The following is a 27850-nucleotide window of genomic DNA, read 5'->3' as shown; positions in this document are numbered from 1 at the left end:
CAATGAGTAATTTTGAATTATTTAACTTTTTAATAGAATTTACGTCACCCACAATTGAAATGACAATTTTGTTAATCAAAATTGGGGAAACATTTCTTAGATCATTACCCAAAAAGTGGCCCCTTCGCTTAATGCGCTTGAGCAGCCCAGTCAAATATCTAGGATACCGGAAGTTTGATACATCAGGGACTGAAATGTACCATCCGTCTGATGGGTCGCTACGCACGGCGAACACGTGGGGATTTTGACTATCCATGAGAAGCAAGAAGCAAATACAGTGGTGTCAGCTTCTCATGGAGAGATCCTTAAAAATAAGTAGAGGGATGGAAGGATTAAACAGAGAGAACAGGAAGCGGGGTGTAAATTTAAAGAGAGAAGGGAATAAAGAAGAGAGAAGGGTCAGGGGAAAGAAAAAAAAAGAGTAAAGATCCCTAGAAACCTCGGGATTGGGACACCCGTACCAACCTAAATAATGTGAGCCCTGAGGGGTTGTTTAAAGAATAAACACTTAATAAACTTATTGATCGCCAAATTTTCACATTAAAAGACAACAGGAGAATATGTTTTTTACGGATGCCGTTGATGAAATATACAGATTTCCTGACACACAACTTTTTGAATCTGAAGTATACATATTAACTGCAGGCCATCGGGACACAAGATTGCTCAAAAGTGGTAATTTGAGCACTATTCAATAAAATAGATTAAAAGAATATAACGTATCTGATTCTGGGATAATTAGCGTGTCAAAAACTTAATGCGCAGATGTTCGCCCAGAAGGTGGAATTGAGCCACTCTGACTCTCATCAGCTACGGGTTTGAAGCCCGCACACCGGACCACCGATGCTCATCTGGGCAATGTATCCTTTAAAGAACCTAGCTATATATAGCACTTATTTGGTAAAGAAATAAAAAGTGGTAATTTTTTTTTATAAATGAAAATTTTTTCTCTATTTAATATCAAAATATATAAAGGTATTTCTTCATTCTGGTGTTTAAATATTCCCTGTTGTTAAATAATAAATTTTCATGAATTATATAAATAAAAATTTTCAAATTTTAAAAGAATTTTATTAATTTTCTTAGAAGACATAAAAAATCAAAGGCCGTTGATTTTATTTGTATGGAAAAAAAGTAACTTATATTTCTTTTTTAGTTTTTCTGCTTTACATAATTTTTAATGTTCCACCCTTTCTGGGATCCAAGATATTATAATTCCTTAATTTTTTTATTATACATGATAAATTTTTCTTTCTTTGATAGCAAAATATATAAAGGTATTTTTTTTCATTTTGCTGTTGAAATATTCCCAGTGATTAAATAATAAATTTTCATGGAATATACAATGAAAAATTTTCAAATTTTAAAAGAATTTTATTAATTTTATTTGCAGACACAAAGAATCAACGAAAATGTACACGGCTTGCTGAATTTATTTGCATGACAGAAAAGTAACTCATTTTTCCTTTTTAGTTTTTCTGATTTACATAATTTTTGATGTTCCAACCTTTCTGGGATCCAAGATATTACAATTCCTTATAACAAAATTTGGGAAAGTATACTGGAAGAAAGGTGGCAGAAATCAACTAAATAGCGCAGAAAATATTATTTGTACTATTGTCAAAATTTTGTTAAACAAAATTTAACATATTTATAAAAAGCAGTTACTAAAAGTTATATATGTTCATTTTCATAATACATTTATTCATACATTAAGCTACAGTGTTATTAAAAATTCCTAAATTAGAATCAAATTTCATACTCTATTGAGCAAAAAATTTCCTAATTTTCGTTCTCTGCTTCAACATTTTAACACCACATTATTTTAGTTCACTTAGTTGATAAAATCTTAATAATAACTCTTTCAGGAAAAAATATGACCATGTAAAAACGCTGATTTCTTTTTATTAGATAATATTAATATGCTTTTTTCGTTTACTAGAATAATTTAATGTTTTTTAGAATAGTTTTTCTTTTATTTTTATTAGAGTATCTAATACTCAAAGTTTGAGCCAATAGTTTATGAGAATTACAAAATTGTGAGAGAATATTGAAATAAAAATAAGAGAGATTTATAGAATGGGCCCATGGTATGAATTTGAACTTCGATTACAGAAATTTCATCGCCAAAAATTATGAAATTTTCGCCTATTCTTTAATTAAATAATGCAATTTTAAAACAATGCCATTACAGAATCAATCATAAGTTGCATCCAGTAACTATATGCACCTTGGCATGTTTGTGAAATTTTGGAAATAAAAATTTGTAGCAGCGCAATTGTGTCGGAGTAGTTGGTAAAAAATAACTTTCCTCTTTAAAATGCTCTCTTTTGTTCCAAGTGAGATAAAAATTGATCTAAAGACATATAAAATAAAGCGCTTGACATTTATTAACTTAAAAGATTTCATAGAATTATCCGCCGATAGGTTGCGCTGTAATACTATTATATCATTTAATATGCTTTATACAGGATAAATAATGTAAAAAACTAGCATTAAATCTGTTCAATCTATTTCCCATCATATTTAACATTACATTTTAGTCAAAGAGCCGTGGTTCTGCTGTTTTTAACCGAACAATATTGCTAATAATGCCTTTTCTTGCAACATGGACACAATTAGTAAAGAACTAACTTTTCAATCTTTTTTATATCTAAAAATAATGCTAATTGTCCTCTGAAAGATTCTGTAATGGGAAAGTTATTTCTTGCTAATATTGTAAGTAATTAAAATTTATTATTCATAAATTTATATCTGTTAAGTAAAATTGACTTTCGAATCTATGCCAAAATGTACCTCGCCACAATGACAAAGCAGCCTAGATCAATAAATTACTCATTGCTTCTGCTGAGACCTTCTTATTGCAAAGAAGTTTGGAAAAATAGTAAAAATTAATTATTTATAAATTAACGAATTTTTCATCAAATTTTTAAAAAATATATTTCAAAATATTTAAATGCCCTTAAAAATCAGTAAAACACAAGGAACACCAGTATTTAAAAAGCACTTTAAAAATATTAGAAAATAAATTCATCAGTCATCTCAACGTTTAATTATAATCTTGTGAATCTTTCTTATAAACTCTTATAGTATATTGCAAATATTTTTTTTAAAAATGTATTTTATTTTTTTTTAGTATTTTTTAAAAGATTGTTTCATTTTAAGGAGGGATTTTAAACAGTACACGTAAGTATGAGGTTTTAATAAATTAAATTACAAGAATCCAAATGATAAGCATACAAAACATGTTAATACAAAATTGAATGATTATCATGTTGGCTTACAAAAAATATATACCTGCGTAAGTCATTGACTATTTAATTCATCATTACACTGGATCAAACAGTTAAATCAAATACAAATGAGTGAATTGAGGAAGAAGAGCATTTTTTATTATTATTTGGTTTTAAAAATCAAAATCTAACAAAAAATTAAAAAAGCTAGCGGTCGCCTAGAAGGTGGAATTGATTAACTCTGACTCGGTTAGCTACGGGTTTGAAGCCTGCACACTGGACCACCGATGCGCATCTAGGTAATGCATTGTTTAAAGAACTTAGCTATATATATAGCACTTATTTGCTAAGGAAATAAAAAAGTGTTTTTTTTTTTTTTTTTTTTTTTTGTAAATGAAAATTTTTTCTCTATTTCATAGCAAAATATATAAAGGTATTTCTTCACTGTGCCGTTTAAATATTCCCAGTTATTAAATAAAAAATTTTCATAAATTATATAGTTAAAAAATTTTAAATTAAAAAAAATTTATTAATTTTCTTTGAAGACATAAAAAATGAAAGGCTGTTGAATTTATTTGTATGACACAAAAGTAACTTATATTCTTTTTTAGTTTTTCTGCTTTACATAATATTTGTTGTTCCGCCCTTTCTGGCCTCCAAGATATTAGAATTCCTTATACAAAATTTAGGAAAGAACTGGAAGAAAGGTGGTAGGGATCAACTGAACAACGTATTAAAATTATTTGTACTGCTGAAAAAATTTTGTTAAACAAAAGTTATACAAAAACAACATATTTATAAAAATCAGTTACCAAAAGTTATATATGAGAATTTTCATAATACATTTATTCACAAATTAAGCTACAGTGTTATTAAAAAATTCCAACCTTTTAAAATAAAATTTCATACTCTTTTCAGCGAAAAAACAAACAAATTTTCTTTTAATGTTTCAACATTTTAACACCACATTACTTTTTTTCACTTAGTTGATAAAATCTGATTAGTAACTGTTTCAGGACAAAATATGATCAAGTGAAAACTCTGTTTTTTTATTAAATTAATGTAATACACATTTTTTTGTTTACCATAACTTTTCAATATTTTATAGAGTATTTTAATATTTTTCAATTTTTACCAGAATGTTTTAATGTTCAAAGTTTGAGGCAATAGTTTATATGAATTACAAAATTGTGAGAGACTGTTGATATAAAAATTTGAACTGGTTTACAAAACGAGCTCACGGTTATGAATTTGAATTTCGACTTCAGAAATTACATTGAAAAAATTATGAAATTTTCGCCTATTCTTTAATTAAATAAAAAATTTTTTAAAACAATGCCGTTACAGAATCAATCACTAGTTGTTGTTGTTTTCCATTATGTTGAAATAATTTATTATCTGCTCATGTTTATGACTAACAAAATGTTGGAAAATGGAAAAAATAGGTAAAATACTTAATTGGTTTGAATTTTGAGTTATTTCTTAATTACTTTCTTTTTAGCACTGCGATAAAATAGAAAAATCAAAGAATTAATAACAGTAACAATGATTGAATTTTTTTTAATAAAACACAATAAATATGGAAGCAAATTTTGTACCACTTTTAAATATGTCCAATTCGGTTTATAGAATTTGAAAAATCTTCAATCCTTTTGTGGTAAATTTTGATATTCGTTTGTAGAATCATTTCTGATCAGAAGCAATTCGTTGAATCTTGCTTCATAATTTAAAGTAGGATGCTTGTGCGGGTAACGATATGCTCCTGGGTGTGTTTATGCGCTTTCAGAAATAAAAATTTGTATTTGCGAAATTTGAGTAGTTCGTAAAAAATAAGTTTCCTCTTTAACATGCATTCCTTGGTTCCAAGATGAGATAATATTTTAGTTATAGAAAAGTAAAATAAAGCGATGAACATTTATTAATATACAAATTTTCATAGAAATATCCGCCCGATAGGTGCGCTGTAATTCTGGTATAACATTTAATATGCTTTATAAATGATAAATAATATAAAAGAGTAGCATTAAATCTGTTCAATATATTTCCCATCATCTTTAACAATGCACTGTAGTCAAAGAGCCGTGGTTCTGCAGTTTCTGATTGAACAATTTTTGCTAATAATGCTTTTTGTTCAACATGAACACAATGTGCAAAGAAATAATTTTTCGGTCTTTTTTATATCTAAAAATATTGATAATTGTAAACTGAATGATCTGTAATTGAAATTCCATCCCATTTTGGCCGTTTAAACGTATTTTAAAATCTTTCGAAATGGGATAAATATCTCTTACTTATATTATAAGTAATTAAAAGTTATAATTCATAAACATATATATGTTTAGTAAAACTGACTTTCGAATCAATACCAAAATGTACCTTCGCCTCAAAGACAAAGCAGCCTAGATCAATAAATTAATCACTGTCTCAGCTGAGACCTTCTTATTGTAAAGAAATTTGAAAAAATGGTAGAAATTAATTGTTTATCAGCAAACAAATTTTTTATCATATTTTTAAAGTATATGTCAAACATTTTAATATCTTTAAAAATCAGTAACACATAAGGAACACCCGTATTTAAAACGCTATTCGAAAGAAATTAGACAATATATTCATCTGTCCTCTCACCACTTAATTATAATCTTGTGAATCTTTCTTATAAACTCTCACAGTACATAGCAAAAATTTTTTTAAAAAAGTCTTTTTTTTATAGTATTTTTCAAAATATCCAATAGCCAAGTTCGAAAAAAAAATCAAATTTTCCAATCAAGGCATAAAATAATGATTAAATAAAGATCAAAATTTGTTCAAATAAACTAGTAAAACAAAATTTGCAGATAATTGCATTTAAATTATTCTTGTAAAAATTAGCATTTACTTTTTTTTATTTTTTTATTAAAATTAAAATTATTATTTATTTTTACTTAATCTTAATTATATGATAAATTTTTATTGAAGAAAAATCACCATATATTTATTTTTATAAAGATGATGCATGTCTACGTTACAAAACACACACGCACAATGCAAACGATTTCTATAGATTAAATTTGACTTTTTTGTTGATTACACAATATTAATAAACGAAAAATACCATACAAAAATTATTAAGGCTGATTGTAAGCTTAGCTGAACTATTTCATTTTCCGCATTCTATTCAAATTTCACTCATTCAGTTATTCCAAAAAGACGATAACATACGTAATATATAATGAAAATCGTCGCATTTATTTCAGCAAGAAAGCTCATTTCAAAAACCTTTTGATCAGCAGAAAAGTTTGTCTTGAATTAGTTATAGAAGATATTAGGAGTGCATTAGAATTTTAAACTTTCAAATAATTTCCTTAACCTTTTAAAACTATTATACAGCAATTTTATTCAAATTTTTAACTTGGATAGCGCATTTAAATTCATTATTCACCAAAAACTCTCCTATGAATGATTCAAAAGCGATGAAATCAGCTCATTATTTCTTTGGAATAATGTCCATATAAATTTTTATTTAATCGTATTTATGAAATATTAATAATGCTATAAAGCTTAATTTGGATGAATCATTACAAGTAATTAAAATGTACATTATGCATACCATTGAGATAGTCTACGTTCAGAGACGAGTCAGTATGGATGGAAGTGTGTCGGTACGACACGCCTTCATAAAATTCTCTCAGAAAACTAATTTTGTTATATGATTTCTTTTACTAGAAAATAGTATGAAGTAAATTAGAAAGTAATAAAACATTATCAGAAAAATTATTGTAGCCTCTTTTCAGATATTTTTCAGATTTTTTCATATTTCCAACATGGCGTTTATTAAATCTGAGCATATTAATTAAATTAAAGAAGAGAATATGCATAGAACTTAGAATCCAGCCATTTACGCATAAATAATATTCAAACATATTCAATATATTTGCTTTCTTTTCGTGTGATGAAAAATATTTTGCACTACTTGTCGTTAATTAATGAGTAATTTTTCTACTAATTAATTTGGTCAATTTAGATGAGCTATTGTCATATCGGAAAGAAGTTTTAATAATAAAAATTCATACTGGGAAGATTGTTTCATTTTAAGGAGGAATTCTAAACAGTAGACGTAAGTATGAAGTTTTAATAAATTAAATTACAAGAATCCAAGCGATAAGCATACAAAACATATTAATACAAAATTGAATTACTATCATGTTGGCTTACAAAAAATATATAACTACGTAAGTCATTGACTATTTAATTGTTCATTATACTAGATCAAACGGTTAAATCAAATAAAAATGAATGAATTGAGGAAGAATAGCATTTTTTATTATTATTTGATTTTAAAAATCGAAATCTAACTAACAAAAATGTAAAAACGCTAGCTGTCGCCCAGAAGGTGGAATTGAACCACTCTGATTCTCATCAGCTACGGGTTTGAAGCCCGCACATCGGACCACCGATGCTCATCTGGGCAATATGAACGCTACAGCAGAGAGCTATATATAGTAATTGTTTGCATGGGAAGCAAAAAAGTGGTACTCCGATGACAATTCTTAAGTGTATCTGACTTCCCAGCTATGATAAATACCTCAATACATTTAAAAATCAATACTATTATCATATTTTGTATGATTTTAAACCTCATAACTGTTTTGCTTTCTCTATTATGTAATCAATTTACATCCCCCGTTCAGGAAATGTATTGTCCTATTAAATCAGCTTGGAATCTACAGATTACATGAGAGTTTTGCGAATTATGTGAAAAAGTATATTTATTTTTATAAATTTATAACATTATTTTAACATAATTTTATCATATAATTACATTTCTCAAAGATATTTAGGTATCATTTTTTTAAGTTAAAGGAACGATAGTTTGATATGTATAGGATGAATAGACATAATAGCTAAGCAATTAAAATAAATTAATCCAGATGAAATAAATCAAATATTTTCATGTTGTATACTAGTAATCAAATTCTAATGTTAGAATTTTTAAGATTAAATGGCATGATTCAAATAAAAGAAGCTATATTGGAAAATTATCTGCAAAATTGTCAAATTTCTGTCCTCTTTAATAATTAATAATTAGACAAATTTATATACAAAGCAGGCAGAACAGTTTAAGAATGCAACTTTAAAATGATGGAATCAAAATGTTTTGAAATAAATTTATAGATCGAAACAGAATAAAATATTAATTTTTATATATTTTAAATACTTCTGAAAGAAAGACAAAAAAATTATATTTTATGAAAAATAAGGAAATGATTTTTGTAAAAATAATTTGATTTTTTAAAAAAATATTGCATACATTGCGGAAGTTATTCTGTAGTGCACATAAGATTTCAATGTCAAATTATTCTATTTTCTGTATTGTTATCTAAAAAAACATGCTTGGTTCAGCAAAAAATGATTTTGTAATAATTTTTTAATAATTTTAATAGACCACTTGTTTTATTATGTAGATATATAGGATTAATGTTTGCACAGAATTGAGGTGCTTATGATTTTAATGCACGATTATATTTGTATTGAAAGGGACGTGGAGGCCTGGTTGTAAGGTCTCCACTGAGCCCAACATGAGATTGCAGCTACCGGCTCTGGAAAATCGCAACATCGACACTTGCCATAATGCTACCCATAATCTATACCTATAAAAATAACCAGTCACCCCCGGAGATAATGATCACCCTTAAGCCAAGCCCAAGAAATGACCCCTTCGCGTGATCTCCATGATCAGCCCAGTCAAATATCTAGGATACCGGACGATTGATACGTCAGAGACCGAAATGTACCACCCGTCTGATGGGTCGCTACTCACGGCGAACACGTGGGACATTTGACTGTCCATGAGAAGCAAGAAGCAAATAGAGTGGTGTCAGATTCTCATGGTGAGCTCCTTCGCTTATCGTCGAGGGATGGAAGTAGTAAACAGAGAGAACGGGCAGCGGGGAGTAAATTTAAAGAGAGAAGGAAGTAAAGAAGAGAGAAAGGTCAGTGGAAAAAAAAAAGAGTAAAGATCCCAGGAAACCTCGGAATGGGGACACCCGTAACAACCTAAAGAAGGTCAGCCGTAAGGGGTTTGTTTAAATAATAACAACTTAACAAACATATTGACCGCTAAATTTAAACATTAAAAGACAACAGGAGAATATGTTTTAAACGAATGCCGTTAATGAAATATACTGATTTCCTGACACACAACTATTTGAATCTGAAGTACACATATTAACTGCAGGCCATTGGGACACTGCAGGCCATTAGCTCAAAAAAAGATAATTTCTACACTGTTCAATAAGATAGATTAAAAGAATATAATGTATCTGGTTCTGGGATAATTAGCGTGGAGATTCGCCCAGAAGGTGGAATTGAACCACGCTGACTGTCATCAGCTACGGGTTTGAAGCCCGCACACCGAACCACCGATGCTCATCAGGGCAACGCGCGTTAAAGAACCTAGCTATGTATATCACTTATTTGCTAGGGAAATAAAAGAGTGGTAATTTTTTATTATAATTGATAATTTTTTTTTCTTTGATATCAAAATATATAAAGGTATTTTTTCATTGTGCAGCTTAAATATTCCCAGTGATTAAATAATAAATTTTCATGAATTTTATAGTGAATAATTTTCAAATTTTAAAAGAATTTTATTAATTTTCTTTGCAGACACAAAGAATCAACGAAAATGTACACGGCTTGCTGAATTTATTTCCATGACAGAAAAGTAACTCATTTTTCTTTTTCAGTTTTTCTGATTTACATAATTTTTGATGTTCCAACCTTTCTGGGATCCAAGATATTACAAATCCTTCTAACAAAACTTGGGAACGTATACTGGAAGAAAGGTGGCAGGAATCAACAAAACAGCGCAGAAAGCATTATTTGTACTGTTGTCAAAATTTTGTTAAACAAACGTTTAATATATTTATAAAAAACAGTTACCAAAAGTTATATATGAGAATTTTCATAATACATTTATTCACAAATTAAGCTACAGTGTTATTAAAAATTCCCAAAGTTTTAGAATCAAATTTCATACTCTATTGAGCAAAAAAATTTCCAAATTTTTGTTCACTGCCTCAACATTTTAACACCACATTACTTTAGTTCACTTAGTTGATAAAATCTAATTATTAACTATTTCGGGAAAAAGTATGATCAAGTGAAAACGCTGTTTTCTTTTTATATTAATATACTTTTTTTCGTTTATTAGAATATTTTAATGTTTTATAGAATAGTTTTTCTTTTATTTTTACTAAAATATCTTAATGCAAAAGTTTGAGGCAATAGTTTATGACAATAAAAAAATTGTGGGAGACTCTTGAAATAAAAATAAGAGAGATTTGCAAAAGGAGCTCCCGGTATGAATTTGAATTTCGACTACAGAAATTAGATCAATGCAAAAAATTATGAAATTTACGCCTATTCTTTAATTAAATAATGTAATTTTAAAACAATGTCAATTCTTTAATTAAATAATGTAATTTTAAAACAATGCCATTACAGAATCAATCATAAGTTGTTGTTATTTTTTTTTTCATTATGTGAAAATAATTTATTATGCGTTCATGTTTATCACTAAGAAAAAATTGTGAAATGGAAAAAAAAATATAGGTAAAATATTGAATTGGTTTAAATTATGTCCTGTTTCTTAATAAGCTTCTTTTTAGCACTGCGATAAAATACGAAAATTAAAGCATTAATAAAAGTAACAGTGATTGAATTTTATTAAATCAAACACTATAAATATGGAAGCAAATTATGTACCACTTTTACATAAGTCCAGTTTGATTTATATAATTTCAAAAATCTTTAACCGTTTACTGGTAACTTTGAACAGCCCTTTTTGTATAATTTCGGAGCATTAGCAAGTTGTTGAACCTTGCTTCATAATTTTAAGTCGGTGGTTTACCGCCTGTAACAATATGCACCTTGGCATGTTTGTGTAATTTTGGAAATAAAAATATGGAGCAGAGGAGTTGTGTCGGAGTAATTGGTCGAGTCAGTTTCGTTAATAAGTCGTGGTTCTGCTGTTTCAGAAACAATTTTTCTAATAATGCTTTTTGTTGCAACATGGACACAATTAGCAAAGAACTAACTTTTCTATCTTTTTTATATCTAAAAAAAATGCCAATTGTCCTCTGAATGATTCTGTAATGGGAAAGTTATTTCTTGCTAATATTGTAAGTAATTAAAATTTATTATTCATAAATTTATATCTGTTAAGTAAAGCTGACTTTCGAATCTATGCCAAAATGTACCTCGCCACAATGGCAAAGCAGCCTAGATCAATAAATTAATCATTGCCTCATCTGAGACCTTCTTATTGTAAAGAAGTTTGGAAAAATGGTAAAAATTAATTGTTTATCAGCAACCGAATTTGTTATCAAATTTTTAAAGTATTCTTCAAACATTTCAATGACTTTAAAAATCAGTAAAACACAAGGAACACCCCTATTTAAAAAGCTCTTAGAAAAAAATTAGATAAGGAATTCATCAGTCAACTCAAAATTTAATTATTATCTCGTGAATCTTTCTTATAAACTCTTATAGTATATTGCAAATATTTTTTTTAAAAAAAGTCTTTTTTTTTTTGTATTTTTTAAAAAATAGTTTCATTTTAAGCAGGGAGTATAAACAGTAGACGTAAGTATGATACTTTAATAAATTAAATTACAAGAATCCAAATGATAATCATACAAAACATGTTAATACAAAATTGAATGATTATCATGTTGGTTTACAAAAAAAAATATACCTGCGTAAGTCATTGATTATTTAATTGATCATTACACTGTATCAAATAGTTAAATCAAATAAAAAGGAATGAATTGAGGAAGAAGAGCATTTTTTATTATTATTTGATTTTAAAAATCCAAATCTAACTAACAAAAAATTAAAAATGCTAGCTGTTGCCTAGAAGGTGGAATTGAACCACTCTGACTCTCATCGGCTACGGGTTTGAAGCCTGCGCACCGGACCACCGATGCTCATCTTGGTAACGGTTGTTTAAAGAACTTAGCTATATATATAGCACTTATTTGCTAAGGAAATAAAAAAGTGGTATTTTTTTTATAAATGAAATTTTTTCTCTATTTCATAGCAAAATATATAAAGGTATTTCTTCATTGTGCTGTTTAAATATTCCCAGTTATTAAATAATAAATTTTCATGAAGTATATAATTAAAAATTTTCAAATTTTCAAACAATTTTATTAATTTTCTTTGAAGGCATAAAAAATCAAAGGCTGTTGAATTTATTTGTATGACAGAAAAGTAACTAATTTTTCTTTTTTAGTTTTTCTTTTTGACATAATTTTTAATGTTCCTCACTTTCTGACTTCCAAGATATTATAATTCCTTATAACAAAATTTAGGAAAGTACTGGAAGAAAGGTGGTAGGGATCAACTAAACAACGTAGAAAAAATTATTTGTACTGCTGTAAAAAGTTTGTTAAAAAAAGTTTAACATATTTATAAAAAACAGTTATCAAAAGTTATATATGAGAATTTTCATAATACATTTATTTACAAATTAAAGCTACAGTGTTATTAAAAATTCCCAAAGTTTTAAAATCAAATTCCATACTCTTTTCAGCAAAAAAAAAATTCTTTTACGGTTTCAACATTTTAAAACCCCTTTTTTTTTTCACGAAGTTGAAAAGATCTGATTAGTAACTATTTTAGGAAAAATTATGATCAACTGAAAACGCTGTTTTATCATTAGATTATTGTAATATACATTTTTTTGTTTACAACAACCTTTCAATATTTTATAGAGTATTTTAATATTTTTCTTCTATTTTTATCAGATTATTTTAATGCTCAATGTTTGAGGCAATAGTTTATATGAATTACAAAATTGCGAGATATTGTTGAAATAAAAAATAAGCGCGATTTACAACACGAGCTCACGGTTATGAATTTGAATTTCGACTACAGAAATTACATTGCAAAAATTATGCAATTCTCGAATATTCTTTAATTAAATAACACAATTTTAAAACAATGCTATTACAGAATCAATCACTAGTTGTTGTTGATTTCCATTATGTTGAAATAATTTATTATCTGCTCTTGTTTATCACTAAGAAAATGTTGGAAAATGGAAAAAATAGGTAAAATACTTAATTGGTTTAAATTTTGAGTTATTTCTTAATTAGTTTCTATTTAGCACTGTGATAAAATAGAAAAATGAAAGAATTAATAACAGTAACAGTGATTGAATTTTATTTAACAAAACACATTAAATATGGAAGCAAATTTTGTACCACTTTTAACTATGTCCAATTCGGTTTATAGAATTTGAAAAATCTTCAACCCTTTAGTGGTAAATTTTGGTATTCCTTTTTAGAATCCTTTTTGAGCAGAAGCAAGTTGTTTAATCTTGCTTTATAATTTAAAATAAGATGTTTGTCCGGGCAACAATATGCTCCTAGGCGTGTTTATGCATTTTCGAAAATGAAAATTTGTATCAGCGAAATTTGAGTAGTTGGTAAAAAATAAGTTTCCTCTTTAACAAGCATTCTTTGGTTTCAAAATGAGAAAATATTTTAGTTATAGAAAAGTAAAATAAAGCGCTTGACATTTATTAACATAAAACTTTTCATAGAAATATCCGCCGATAGGTGCTCTGTAATTCTGGTATAACATTTAATATGCTTTATAAATGATAAATAATGTAAAAGAGTAGCATTAAATCTGTTCAATATATTTCACATCATCTTTAACAATACACTGTAGTCAAAGAGCCGTGGTTCTGTAGTTTCTGATTGAAAAATTTTGCTAATAATGCTTTTTGGTGCAACATGAACACAATGTGCAAAGAAATAATTTTTCGGTCTTTTTTATATCTAAAAATATTGATAATTGTCATCTGAATGATCTGTAATCAAAATTCCATCCTATTTTGGTCGTTTAAACGTATTTTAAAGTCTGTCGAAATGGGAAAATTATGTCTTGCTTATATTGTAAGTAATTAAAATTTATAATTTATAAACATATATATATGTTTAGTAAAACTGACTTTCGAATTAAAACCAAAATGTACCTTCGCCTCAAAGACAAAGCAGCCTAGATCAATAAATTAATCATTGCCTCATCTGAGACCTTCTTATTGTAAAGAAGTTTGGAAAAATGGTAAAAATTAATTGTTTATCAGCAACCGAATTTGTTATCAAATTTTTGAAGTATTCTTCAAACATTTCAATGACTTTAAAAATCAGTAAAACACAAGGAACACCCCTATTTAAAAAGCTCTTAGAAAAAAATTAGATAAGGAATTCATCAGTCAACTCAAAATTTAATTATTATCTCGTGAATCTTTCTTATAAACTCTTATAGTATATTGCAAATATTTTTTTTTAAAAAAAAGTCTTTTTTTTTTTGTATTTTTTAAAAAATAGTTTCATTTTAAGCAGGGAGTATAAACAGTAGACGTAAGTATGATACTTTAATAAATTAAATTACAAGAATCCAAATGATAATCATACAAAACATGTTAATACAAAATTGAATGATTATCATGTTGGTTTACAAAAAAAATATACCTGCGTAAGTCATTGATTATTTAATTGATCATTACACTGTATCAAATAGTTAAATCAAATAAAAAGGAATGAATTGAGGAAGAAGAGCATTTTTTATTATTATTTGATTTTAAAAATCCAAATCTAACTAACAAAAAATTAAAAATGCTAGCTGTTGCCTAGAAGGTGGAATTGAACCACTCTGACTCTCATCGGCTACGGGTTTGAAGCCTGCGCACCGGACCACCGATGCTCATCTTGGTAACGGTTGTTTAAAGAACTTAGCTATATATATAGCACTTATTTGCTAAGGAAATAAAAAAGTGGTATTTTTTTTATAAATGAAATTTTTTCTCTATTTCATAGCAAAATATATAAAGGTATTTCTTCATTGTGCTGTTTAAATATTCCCAGTTATTAAATAATAAATTTTCATGAAGTATATAATTAAAAATTTTCAAATTTTCAAACAATTTTATTAATTTTCTTTGAAGGCATAAAAAATCAAAGGCTGTTGAATTTATTTGTATGACAGAAAAGTAACTAATTTTTCTTTTTTAGTTTTTCTTTTTGACATAATTTTTAATGTTCCGCACTTTCTGACTTCCAAGATATTATAATTCCTTATAACAAAATTTAGGAAAGTACTGGAAGAAAGGTGGTAGGGATCAACTAAACAACGTAGAAAAAATTATTTGTACTGCTGTAAAAAGTTTGTTAAAAAAAGTTTAACATATTTATAAAAAACAGTAATCAAAAGTTATATATGAGAGTTTTCATAATACATTTATTTACAAATTAAAGCTACAGTGTTATTAAAAATTCCCAAAGTTTTAAAATCAAATTCCATACTCTTTTCAGCAAAAAAAAAAATTCTTTTACGGTTTCAACATTTTAAAACCCCTTTTTTTTTCACGAAGTTGAAAAGATCTGATTAGTAACTATTTTAGGAAAAATTATGATCAACTGAAAACGCTGTTTTATCATTATATTATTATAATATACATTTTTTTGTTTACAACAACCTTTCAATATTTTATAGAGTATTTTAATATTTTTCTTCTATTTTTATCAGATTATTTTAATGCTCAATGTTTGAGGCAATAGTTTATATGAATTACAAAATTGCGAGATATTGTTGAAATAAAAAATAAGCGCGATTTACAACACGAGCTCACGGTTATGAATTTGAATTTCGACTACAGAAATTACATTGCAAAAATTATGCAATTCTCGAATATTCTTTAATTAAATAACACAATTTTAAAACAATGCTATTACAGAATCAATCACTAGTTGTTGTTGATTTCCATTATGTTGAAATAATTTATTATCTGCTCTTGTTTATCACTAAGAAAATGTTGGAAAATGGAAAAAATAGGTAAAATACTTAATTGGTTTAAATTTTGAGTTATTTCTTAATTAGTTTCTATTTAGCACTGTGATAAAATAGAAAAATGAAAGAATTAATAACAGTAACAGTGATTGAATTTTATTTAACAAAACACATTAAATATGGAAGCAAATTTTGTACCACTTTTAACTATGTCCAATTCGGTTTATAGAATTTGAAAAATCTTCAACCCTTTAGTGGTAAATTTTGGTATTCCTTTTTAGAATCCTTTTTGAGCAGAAGCAAGTTGTTTAATCTTGCTTTATAATTTAAAATAAGATGTTTGTCCGGGCAACAATATGCTCCTAGGCGTGTTTATGCATTTTCGAAAATGAAAATTTGTATCAGCGAAATTTGAGTAGTTGGTAAAAAATAAGTTTCCTCTTTAACAAGCATTCTTTGGTTTCAAAATGAGAAAATATTTTAGTTATAGAAAAGTAAAATAAAGCGCTTGACATTTATTAACATAAAACTTTTCATAGAAATATCCGCCGATAGGTGCTCTGTAATTCTGGTATAACATTTAATATGCTTTATAAATGATAAATAATGTAAAAGAGTAGCATTAAATCTGTTCAATATATTTCACATCATCTTTAACAATACACTGTAGTCAAAGAGCCGTGGTTCTGTAGTTTCTGATTGAAAAATTTTGCTAATAATGCTTTTTGGTGCAACATGAACACAATGTGCAAAGAAATAATTTTTCGGTCTTTTTTATATCTAAAAATATTGATAATTGTCATCTGAATGATCTGTAATCAAAATTCCATCCTATTTTGGTCGTTTAAACGTATTTTAAAGTCTGTCGAAATGGGAAAATTATGTCTTGCTTATATTGTAAGTAATTAAAATTTATAATTTATAAACATATATATATGTTTAGTAAAACTGACTTTCGAATTAAAACCAAAATGTACCTTCGCCTCAAAGACAAAGCAGCCTAGATCAATAAATTAATCATTGCCTCAGCTGAGACCTTCTTATTGTAAAGAAACTTGGTAAAATGGTAAATATTTATTGTTTATCAGCAAACGAATTTTTTATCAAATTTTTAAAGTATTCCATAAAATGATCCTCATTTGCAAAACATGGAGTTTATTAAATCTGAATATATTATTTAAATTAATGACGATAATATGCATAGGACTTTCAATTCAACCATTTATGCATAAATAATATTCAAACAATTCGATATATTTCCTTTCTTCCCTTGTGATGAAAAATATTTTGCACTACTCGTTATTAATTAATAAGTAATTTTTCTCCTAATTAATTTGGTCACTTTAGATGATCTATTGTCAATTTGGAAAGAAGTTTTAAAAATAAAGATTCATACTGGGAAGATTGTTTCATTTTAATGAGGGAGTCTAAACTGTAGACGTAAGTATGATATTTTAATAAATTAAATTACAAGAATCCAAATGATATGCATACAAAACATGTTAATACAACATTGAATGATTATCATGTTGGCGTACAAAAAAAATATGTAACTGCGTAAATCATTGGCTAATTAATTGATCATTACACTGGATCAAACGGTTAAATCAAATAAAATTGAATGAATTCAGGAAGAAGAGTATTTTTTATTATTATTTGATTTTAAAAATCGAAATCTAACTAACAAAAATGTAAAAACGCTAGCTGTTGCCCAGAAGGTGGAATTGAACCACTCTGATTCTCATCAGCTACGGGTTTGAAGCCCGCACATCGCACCACCGATGCTCATCTGGGCAATATTAACGTTACAGAAGAGAGCTATATATAGTACTTGTTAGCTTGGGAAACAAAAAAAGTGGTACTCTGATGACAATTCTTAAGTGTAACTGACTTCCCAGCTATGATAAATACCTCAATATTTCTAAAAATAAATACTATAATCATATTTTATATGATTTTAAACATCATAACTTTTTTGCTTTCTCTATTATGTAATCAATTTACATCTCCCGTTCAGGAAATGTATTGTCCTATTAAATCAGCTTGGAATCGACAGATTACTTGAGATTTTTGCGTATTATGCGAATAAGTATATTTATTATTATAAATTTATAATATATATTTATCTTCACATAATTTTATAATATAATTAAATGTCTCAAAGATATTTAGATAACATTTTTATAAGTTAAAGAAACGATAGTTTGATATGTATAGGGTGAAAGACATAATAAATAAGCATTAAAAATAAAATAATTCAAATACTTTCATGTTGTATGCTTGTTACCAAATTCTAATGTTATAATTTTTAAGATTAAACGGCATGATTTAAATAACAGAAGCTATATTGAAAATGTATGTATAAAGTTGTCCAATTTCTGTTGTTTTTAATAATTAGTAATTAGAAAAATTTATATGCTAAGCAGGCAGAACAGAATGCAACTATGAAAGGATGGAATCATAAATTTTTGATATAAATTTATAGAATGAAACAAAATAAAATATTAGTGTTTGCTTTAGACCACTTGAAGTAATAGACCACTTTTTTTATTATGTAGGTATATAGAATTAAAGTTTGCCCAGAAGTGAGATGCTTATGATTTTAATGCAAGATTATATTTGTACTGGAAGGATCATGGTGGCCTGGTGGTAAGGTCTCGACCTTGACGAAACGGTTCCGAAGTCGAGATACGATTCCACCAAAGAACCAACGTGTAAGCGGGCTTGGTCCACGTCAAATTCGTGGGGGTCTCCTGCTTCTGTGGTGCGGGAGTTTGGAGAGGAGATGCCTGCTCAAGTGTCGTCCTAGTCTACATTCCTTCATAGAAAAAAAAACAAATCCCTATTTTTGAATCCCTGGCTGAGGGTGACCCTTGAAAAAGTCTTCAGGAAGATTTCTTTTTTTTTTGTTGTTTAATTTTTATTTGGTTTAATTTGATTTTCCTATTAACTAGTTTTTATTATTTTTGTCTCTATTTATCTTGTTTTAGAAGTAGCTGCATTAGCGCTCTCTAAATACTTTGAAGTTTTTCCTGTTCCTTTTTTTTATTTTAGTTTGAATAAGAAATACTTTTTAGTAGCGATTCCGAAACTCTTCTGTATAACTTATGTTGATTAACAATATGTTTTTCTTTCATAAAACAGTCATCTCTTTGAACTCCAACTAAATTCAGCATTAGTATCTACACGTTATATCTGAATTCATCATCAGTATTTGTTGGGGAATAGGAAAAGAAGAATATTTCGCACTGAAAATCAAAGAATACATGACGAAGTTGGGTGTGCTTTGTGATCACAAATTCCATTCTCTCCAAAGGCTGTTTGACGTGTGCAGACGGTCGTCATCTGGCAGTATATGCTTCTAACTTACGGTGCGTATATGCATCTAACTTACGGTGCGTATATGCATCTAACTTAAGGTGCCGTAGGAAAATAATGTTTTCTATTAACGTAAATGTATGCAGAGTGTTACCCCAAACGGCTCGTGACGCAGCATTAAATGTTTTTACTTGTGCATTGTCAATCGTGCAACTGAGGATCATTTTCTGGTGTTCATGTTTATCGAAAATTGCGCCAATCGGCACGGACAGTTTCAGTAGAGGAAGTAGACCTAAGTTGTATCGAAAAATAACTAATATATAGCACATGAGGTACAGATAGTCAGTTTGGACTTTCGCCACAATGTGGTTGATATTAAACAAGGAAAGTTTATAACTTTTTCATTTGAAAAGATAGCAGTTACTGGAAGCAGATGATCAGCTAAAATTTGTTACTTTTTGCCAGTGGTTCCTTAACAGGACAGCCATTGATCCTAATTTAATAGCATGTATCATTTCCAACGATAAATCGTTCTTCTCATGAAGGTATCTTCAACACACACCATTAGCGAAGGCTAATTGCAACCCACACAATATGAAAAGTGGAGAAAAGCAACAAAGTTTTTCTGTCAATGTATTGATTCAGATCGTCGGTAGCTGTTTGCTAGGGTCGTATTTTCTGCCATCCCAGTTTGAACGAAGCAACTAACTCATGTCTCTTCAGACTATGTTATCGGATATTATGAACGAGGTTCTTGCTGTTCTTCTCCGATAAATATGGTTTCAATATGATGACGTTTCAGCAGAATTTGTTCAAGATATGCGTGGTTATTTCATCAGCAAATTTGGAATTCCATGGACTGGTCGTTTTGAAATCATTTGTTATCAACCATGGTCGCAAAATTTATCTACATTCGATTCCTCTATGTAAAGTATATACGGAAAACATGGAATACGGAACTCCAATTTCCACTGTAGTGGATTTCATAGCAAGGATACTGAGTGCCAGTGCAAACATTCAGGAAATTCCTGGCGCCATCCACAAACTTCAGTTGTTCATGCAACGTTGTTTGAGACGCTTGGTCTGCAAAAGTTCGGAATTTTAATCACCTCTTATAAGTCTGAATAAATGTTTGAAAATAAATGTCATTAGTTCCTTACCAACCACTCTGTTGTTTTCTGTCCATCCTTGAACCAAACTCATGCTCTCTTCATATATGATATCTGTCCAGTAATTTCCTATGTGAAATAGTCTTCTTAATCTATCCTTAACAAATATTGATAATGCAAAAAAAAAAAAAAACCTCCCATACTATCCATTGTTTTTTTCTTTCCATCACAGTTCCTGGGACATGCTTCCTTCTACAAGACGTCTCTTCTGTACTTCCCTATGTGAAATTGTCTTCTTCTTTTCCCTTCGAAATATTAATGGTGCAAATTACATGTTTCATTTTTCTTACCATCCTCTTTGTTCTTTTTCCATCACTGCATCGGTGTCATGTTTCCTACTACTTGGAGTCTTTTCCGCACCTTTCTATGTGAAATGGTCTTCTTTTATTCCATTTCAAATATTGATGATGCAAAGTAAAAGTTTTTGTTCTTATAATATCTTTCCCTCATTGCACTAGGAGCATGTTACCTGTTTCAAGACGCCTGCTCAATACTTCTTCTATTCCCTACCAAATATCTATAATACGAAATAAATTTCTTTCTTTCTTTTTTTTTTTTCAAATCATCTTTTTTTTTTTTTTTTTTTTTTTTTTGTTCTCTTTCCAACACTGCTCTGGGGTCAAATGTCCTGTTACGTGATATGTCTTTCTTAAATTTCTATGTAAAATGTTTGTCTTCTTCCATTCCCTAAAAATTTGATGATGCAAAATAAATGGGTTTTTTTTTTCATATCATCCTTTTTGTTCTCTTTCCATCACTGCACTTGGGTCATGTTTCCTACTACATGACGTACGTTCGATGCTTTCTATCTTAAATGGATCTCTTCTTCTGTTCCTCTCCAAATAATTAACAAATGTATTTTTCTTATCATCCTTTTTGTTCTCCTTCCATCATGGCACATGGGTCATGTTTCATGCTACATGATGTCTCTTCTGCAATTTCTAATGTGAAAAGGTTTTTCCTATACCCTTCCAAATGTTGATGATGCAAAATGATGATTTTTTCCTATCATCATTCTTGTTCTCTTTCCATTAATGCACACTGAGGTCATGTTTTCTGCTACATGATGTCTTTCCAATGAGAAATAGTCTTTTGTTCCCTTTCAAATATTGATGATGCAAAATAAATGAGTTATTTTTCTTATCGCCTTTTTCTTTTCTTTCCATCTCTACTCCTGGATCATGTTTCCTGCTATATAACGTCCGTTCGATATTTTTTTTACGGGAAATGGTACTCTTCTTCTGTTCCCTCCCAAATATAATTGTTGCAAAATAAATGGGGTTTTTTTCCTTTCTTATCATCCTTTTTGTCCTCTTTCTGTCACTTCACTTTTAAAAACTGATGGCGCAAATCAAATGTTTTTTGCTAATCATCCTTTTTGTTCTCTTTCCATCACGGCACTTGTTTCATGTTTCCTGCTACATGCTACATGACTACATGTTCCGTAATTTCCAATAAGAAATGATTCTCCTATTCCCTTCCAAAGGTTGATGATGCAAAATAATGAATTTTTCTTATTGTCCTTTTTGTTCTCTTTCCATTACTGCACTTGTTTCATGTTTCCTGCTACATGCTACATGACTACATGTTCCGTAATTTCCAATAAGAAATGATTCTCCTATTCCCTTCCAAAGGTTGATGATGCAAAATAATGAATTTTTCTTATTGTCCTTTTTGTTCTCTTTCCATCACGGCACTTGTTTCATGTTTCCTGCTACATGCTACATGACTACATGTTCCGTAATTTCCAACAAGAAATGATTCTCCTATTCCCTTCCAAAGGTTGATGATGCAAAATAATGAATTTTTCTTATTGTCCTTTTTTTCTCTTTCTATTACTGCACTTGTTTCATGTTTCCTGCTACATGCTACATGACTACATGTTCCGTAATTTCCAATAAGAAATGATTCTCCTATTCCCTTACAAAGGTTGATGATGCAAAATAATGAATTTTTCTTATTGTCCGTTTTGTTCTCTTTCCATTACTGCACTTGTTTCATGTTTCCTGCTACATGCTACATGACTACATGTTCCGTAATTTCCAATAAGAAATGATTCTCCTATTCCCTTCCAAAGGTTGATGACGCAAAATAATGAATTTTTCTTATTGTCCTTTTTGTTCTCTTTCCATCACGGCACTTGTTTTCATGTTTCCTGCTACATGCTATATGACTACATGTTCCGTAATTTCCAATAAGAAATGATTCTCCTATTCCCTTCCAAAGGTTGATGATGCAAAATAATGAATTTTTCTTATTGTCCTTTTTGTTCTCTTTCCATCACGGCACTTGTTTCATGTTTCCTGCTACATGCTACATGACTACATGTTCCGTAATTTCCAATAAGAAATGATTCTCCTATTCCCTTCCAAAGGTTGATGATGCAAAATAATGAATTTTTCTTATTGTCCCTTTTGTTCTCTTTCCATCACGGCACTTGTTTCATGTTTCCTGCTACATGCTACATGACTACATGTTCCGTAATTTCCAATAAGAAATGATTCTCCTATTCCCTTCCAAAGGTTGATGATGCAAAATAATGAATTTTTCTTATTGTCCTTTTTGTTCTCTTTCCATTACTGCACTGAGGTCATGTTTCCTACTGCATGGCGTGTTGCCAATACGAAATAGATGTTTGTTCTCTTCCAAATATTGGTGATGCAAAATGAAAGTGTTTTTTTTTCTTATCGTCTTTTTGTTCTTTTTTTCATCACTGCTCCTGGGTAATGTTTCCTGCTACATAACGTCCGTTCGATATTTTTTGATAAGAAATGGTACTCTTCTCCTGTTCCCTTCCAAATATAATTGTTGCAAAATAAATGTGTTTTTTTTCTTTCTTATCATCCCTTTTGCCCTCTATCCGTCAATGCGCCCGAGACAGGTTTCCTGCTTTTGACGTTTGTTCCGTACCTTTCTAAGTGAAATTGCCTTCTTCTATTCCCTTCTAAATACTGATGACGCAAATAATGTCAAATGTTTTTTGCTTATCATCCTTTTTTTTCCCTTACCATCACTGCACTTGAGTCATGTTTCCTGCTACATGACGTCCGTTCGATTATTTTCTATGGGAATTGCACTGTTCTTCTGCTCCCTTCCAAATATTGTTGATACAAAATAAATGGGTTTTCCCCTTTCTTATCATCCTTTTTGTTCTTTTTCTACCACTGAGGTGGAGGCATGTTTCCTGCTATTTGAAGTCTATTCCGTACATTTCTATGAGAAATTGTCTTCTTCTATTCACTTTTAAATACTGATGGCGCAAATCGAATGTTTTTTGCTTATCATCCTTTTTTTTCCCTTTATATCAATGCACTTGGGTCATGTTTCCAGCTACATGATGTCCGTTTGATACTTTTCTATGAGAAATGCACTCCTCTTCTGTCCCCTTCGAAATATTGTTGATGCAAAATAAATTTTTTTGTTTTTTTCCTCTCTTATCATCCTTTTTGTTCTCTTTGCATCACTGCGCCGGGGACATGTTTCCTGCTACATGACGTCCGTTCGATAATTTTCTATGGGAATTGCACTCTTCTTCTGTTCCATTCCAAATATTGTTGATACAAAATAAATGGGTGTTTTACTCTTTTTTATCATCATTTTTGTTCACTTTCTGCCACTGAGGCGGGGACATATTTCCTGTTATTTGACTATTCTGTTCACTTGTAAATACTGATGGCGCAAATGAAATGTTTTTTGCTTATCATCCGTTTTGTTCCCTTTTCATCAATGCACTTAGGTCATGTTTATTGCTACATGACGTCCGTTCGAACCTTTTCTATGTGAAATGTTTTTTTTTGTTCCCTTTCAAATATTGTTGATGCCAAATAAATGGGTTTTTTTTCTTTTCTTCTCATCATTTCTATTCTCTTTCCATTTCTGCATTGAGGTCATGATTTCTGCTACTTGACGAATTTCCAATGCGAAATAGTCATCTGTTCCCTTCCAAATATTAATGATTGAAAATAAATGTTTTTCTTTCTGATCATCATTTTTGTTCTTTTACTATCGCTTCTCTTGGGTCATGTTTCCTGCTACACGGCGTCTGTTCCATAATTTAAAATGTGAAATGGTTCTTTCTATTCGCTTCCAAATGTTGATGATGCAAAATAATGTTTTTTTCTTATCATCATTTTTGTTCTCTTTCCATTTTTGCTCTGAGATCATGCTTCCTGCTAAATGACGTCCATTCGATACTTTTCTATGTTAAATTGTAATCTTCCTCTTTTCCCTTTCAAATATTGTTGATGCAAAATAAATGTTGTTTTTTCTTTCTTATCATACTGTTTGTTCTCTTTCCATCACTGCGCTTTGAGCATGTTTCCTGCAAAATGACGTATGTTCCATACTTTTCTATGTTAAATGGTCTTCTTCTGTTCCATTCTAAATACTGCTGACGCAAAAGAAATCGTTCTATTTTTCTTTTCATCCTTATTGTTTTCTTTCCTTCACTGCACCGGAGTCATGTTCCTTGCTATTTTTATGTCTGTTCCAAGCTTTCCTAAGTGAAATTGTCTTCTTCTATTCCCTTCTAAATACTGATGACGCAAAACAAATGTTGCTGTTTTTTTTCTTGTCATCCTTTTTCTTGTCTTTCCTTCACTTCGACGGGTCATTTTTCTTGCCTTTTCACGTCTCTTCCTTACTTTTCTAATTGAAATTGTCTTCCAGTCTCTTCCAAATATTGATGACGCAAAACAAATGTTTTTTTTTCTTATCATCTTTTTTTTTTCTGTTTCCTTCACTGCACCGGGGTCATGATTCTTGATGTCTGTCATCTGTTCCGTATTTCTCTAAGTGAAATTGTCTTCTTCTATTCTCTTCTAAATAGTGATGACGCAAAAGAAATATTTTTTTTCTTATCATCCTTTTTGTTCTCTTTCTTTCACTGCTCCGGGGTCATGATTTTGACATTTGCCATCTGTTCCGTATTTCTCTAATTGAAATTGTCTTCTATTCCATTCTAAATATTGATGACGCAAAACGTAGGTTTTTTTTCTCCTTATCATCCTTTTTGTTCTCTTTCCTTCAATACACCGGGGTTATCTCAGCTTATCAAACCACAGCTTTTTATTTTTTTTAAATCGTCCTTTTTTCTTCATTATCCTCTCTTCATATCCCCTTGCTATTAGAATATTTAAATTTAAAAATTCAATTCAAAAAATAAAAAGCTATGGTTTGATAAGCTGAGATAACCCCGGTGTATTGAAGGAAAGAGAACAAAAAGGATGATAAGGAAAAAAAACATATGTTATCTCATCTTACCAAACCATAGCTTTTTATTTTTTTAAATCGTCCTTTTTTCTTCAATATCCTCTCTTCATATCCCCTTGCTATTAAAATATTTAAATTTAAAAATTCAATTCAATGTCTGGAAGATTTTTTGGATTTATCTGGAAGATGTTTTGCATTTTATTTGATATTTCGATGAACAGTAGAACTGATTATGGCTATCTTTCCTTTCAAGAATATAGTACAAGTATAAGTTTGTTATTGTTAATAAAAATTCTACACAATATTTCTATAACTTATCATTTGAAGAGTGATATTAATGAATATTTGTTCTCATTTGTCACTGACTTCCATTAAATGTTGAAATTTTTTTTTTCATTGTGGAAGAACATTTTATTTACAAAATCTACCACATTAATTTTTAGCCGTCATCAATTCTCAGAATCACATTAAAATAAAAAATATCGCCACACTTAAATTTACTACTTATGTCTTCTCAATAATCTCCTTTAATCTAAAGCAATACTATTCACACCATTTTTTTTTTAATTTACTCAATGTTCAAGTTCTTTTGACTGTTTCAGTTATGTTTGATAGAGGCAGACACTTTATACAAAAGATTCGTTCTGCTCTATTCAGTTTCATAAGTAAAGTAGGTACATATTAATTTTATACTCCAGCCGAATTTTTCAATATATTTCTATTATTCAGAATTCATTATAATCCTATCGAGAGCATTATTATTCATTTATTTTGATTCAGTAACTGGTGAAAATTTTCTTCTTCTTTAAACAATTAAATTTTTTTTTATTATTATTATAATTAATCTCTGTACTTAGAAAAATTGTTACTTTATTTTCGGCTATGCATTACTTTCAGGAAAATTTCTGCAATATGTATATTTCAATCCTGTCAGTAATTCTATACTTCCCTAAATCTCATTCATGTTTCTTCAGAGTTATTCCTATCACGGAAAATATTATTTATATGTATTTGAGACTTCTCTCACAGTTCTCTTTTCTAGAAATTGTTTCACATGTTTTTTGTTTGTTTCTGCGAAGAGCTTTATTGTAGAGGTTCTGTAGAAATTTTTTTTGCATATCTTCTATTTCATAAATAAAACAGCAGATTTAATTTTCCTCTCTGGCAAAAGATATTTTATTTATCACGCATCTATCTTCCTTCAGAGCCTATAGTTTAGAAGATTATTTAATTTTTCGTGTTCTGAGATGCATTTAATTATTAGGTGCATGTTTTTTATTTCCGGTGTTTTTCCCAAAGTTTAAGGTTTTATTCTTAGAAAGTGATTATCGATTCATGATGCAAAGTAATGTCCTCCGATAGCCATTACTTTTCACCATCTTTTCTGCAATTGTTGGGCTCTATCTCGAAAATAAAGAAAAACGATGCTTTTTTTGAGGTGATTCATTAATCAATCCGTTTTTGGATTTCCTCAAAAGCGCGAAGATGCTGAGCTGGCAGGACTTATGCCATCTTTTGAAATAAATAGTAAATGAAAGGACCAACGTCTCTAAATAAGGTCTGGACGTATAGGATTTCCCATTCTATCGTTTTTAATTATGTCTTGGCCTGTCATTTGGTATTTGGACAAGCACTGACATACCGCAAGTTTACTTCTTCTTGTATCTCTTGGTACTGTCGGCATTTATCCTTTAATGTCCACTAAAACGCATTAGTTTTTTTCAAACCTGTAATATTTACTTTGTTTTCTACAGCTCATAATATATCGCACCAAAGTGTTCCCTCCATATGGAGCATCACTTTGGCACTATGACCATTTCGTATGGCTTTCGACATGGAGGCAGGTCTGATCATTTTACATAACTCTCTATATTTGGGTTTATCGCAATGAACCCGTTTTTCATCACAGGTTTCATTGCGACATAAAAACTTCTTCCTGTTCTTTCTTTGAATATGCCGTTCTGAGGCAAAGGAATCTCATAATCTCTGAACTTTAATTCGCACTGAACTAACTATCTTTTCTTCTGAATCATTCGTATTGGTTCGAAACATTTCAGAATGGATTTCTCAAGTAAT

The 27850-nt window shown here is 29.3% G+C and overlaps 7 non-coding genes across 7 annotated transcripts; all 7 read right to left on the bottom strand.

The window, feature by feature from the left end:
• Positions 1–770: 770 nt before the first annotated feature.
• Trnastop-uca (transfer RNA opal suppressor (anticodon UCA)) lies at positions 771–857 on the bottom strand. The gene has a single exon. It is a non-coding gene; the product is annotated as a tRNA-Sec (tRNA).
• Positions 858–3448: 2591 nt separating this feature from the next.
• On the bottom strand, positions 3449–3534 carry Trnastop-uca (transfer RNA opal suppressor (anticodon UCA)). The gene has a single exon. It is a non-coding gene; the product is annotated as a tRNA-Sec (tRNA).
• A 4058-nt stretch (positions 3535–7592) lies between these two features.
• Trnastop-uca (transfer RNA opal suppressor (anticodon UCA)) lies at positions 7593–7679 on the bottom strand. Its single transcript has one exon. It is a non-coding gene; the product is annotated as a tRNA-Sec (tRNA).
• Positions 7680–9561: 1882 nt separating this feature from the next.
• Trnastop-uca (transfer RNA opal suppressor (anticodon UCA)) lies at positions 9562–9648 on the bottom strand. The gene has a single exon. It is a non-coding gene; the product is annotated as a tRNA-Sec (tRNA).
• A 2477-nt stretch (positions 9649–12125) lies between these two features.
• Positions 12126–12212, bottom strand: Trnastop-uca (transfer RNA opal suppressor (anticodon UCA)). Its single transcript has one exon. It is a non-coding gene; the product is annotated as a tRNA-Sec (tRNA).
• A 2704-nt stretch (positions 12213–14916) lies between these two features.
• Positions 14917–15003, bottom strand: Trnastop-uca (transfer RNA opal suppressor (anticodon UCA)). The gene has a single exon. It is a non-coding gene; the product is annotated as a tRNA-Sec (tRNA).
• Positions 15004–17784: 2781 nt separating this feature from the next.
• Positions 17785–17871, bottom strand: Trnastop-uca (transfer RNA opal suppressor (anticodon UCA)). The gene has a single exon. It is a non-coding gene; the product is annotated as a tRNA-Sec (tRNA).
• Positions 17872–27850: the final 9979 nt, after the last annotated feature.

The sequence above is a fragment of the Argiope bruennichi genome, chromosome 6, assembly GCF_947563725.1.
Source record: "Argiope bruennichi chromosome 6, qqArgBrue1.1, whole genome shotgun sequence".
NCBI classification, from domain to species: Eukaryota; Metazoa; Arthropoda; class Arachnida; order Araneae; family Araneidae; genus Argiope; species Argiope bruennichi.
Note: the sequence above shows the minus strand (reverse complement) of the source record. Positions and strands in the feature narration are given on the sequence as shown.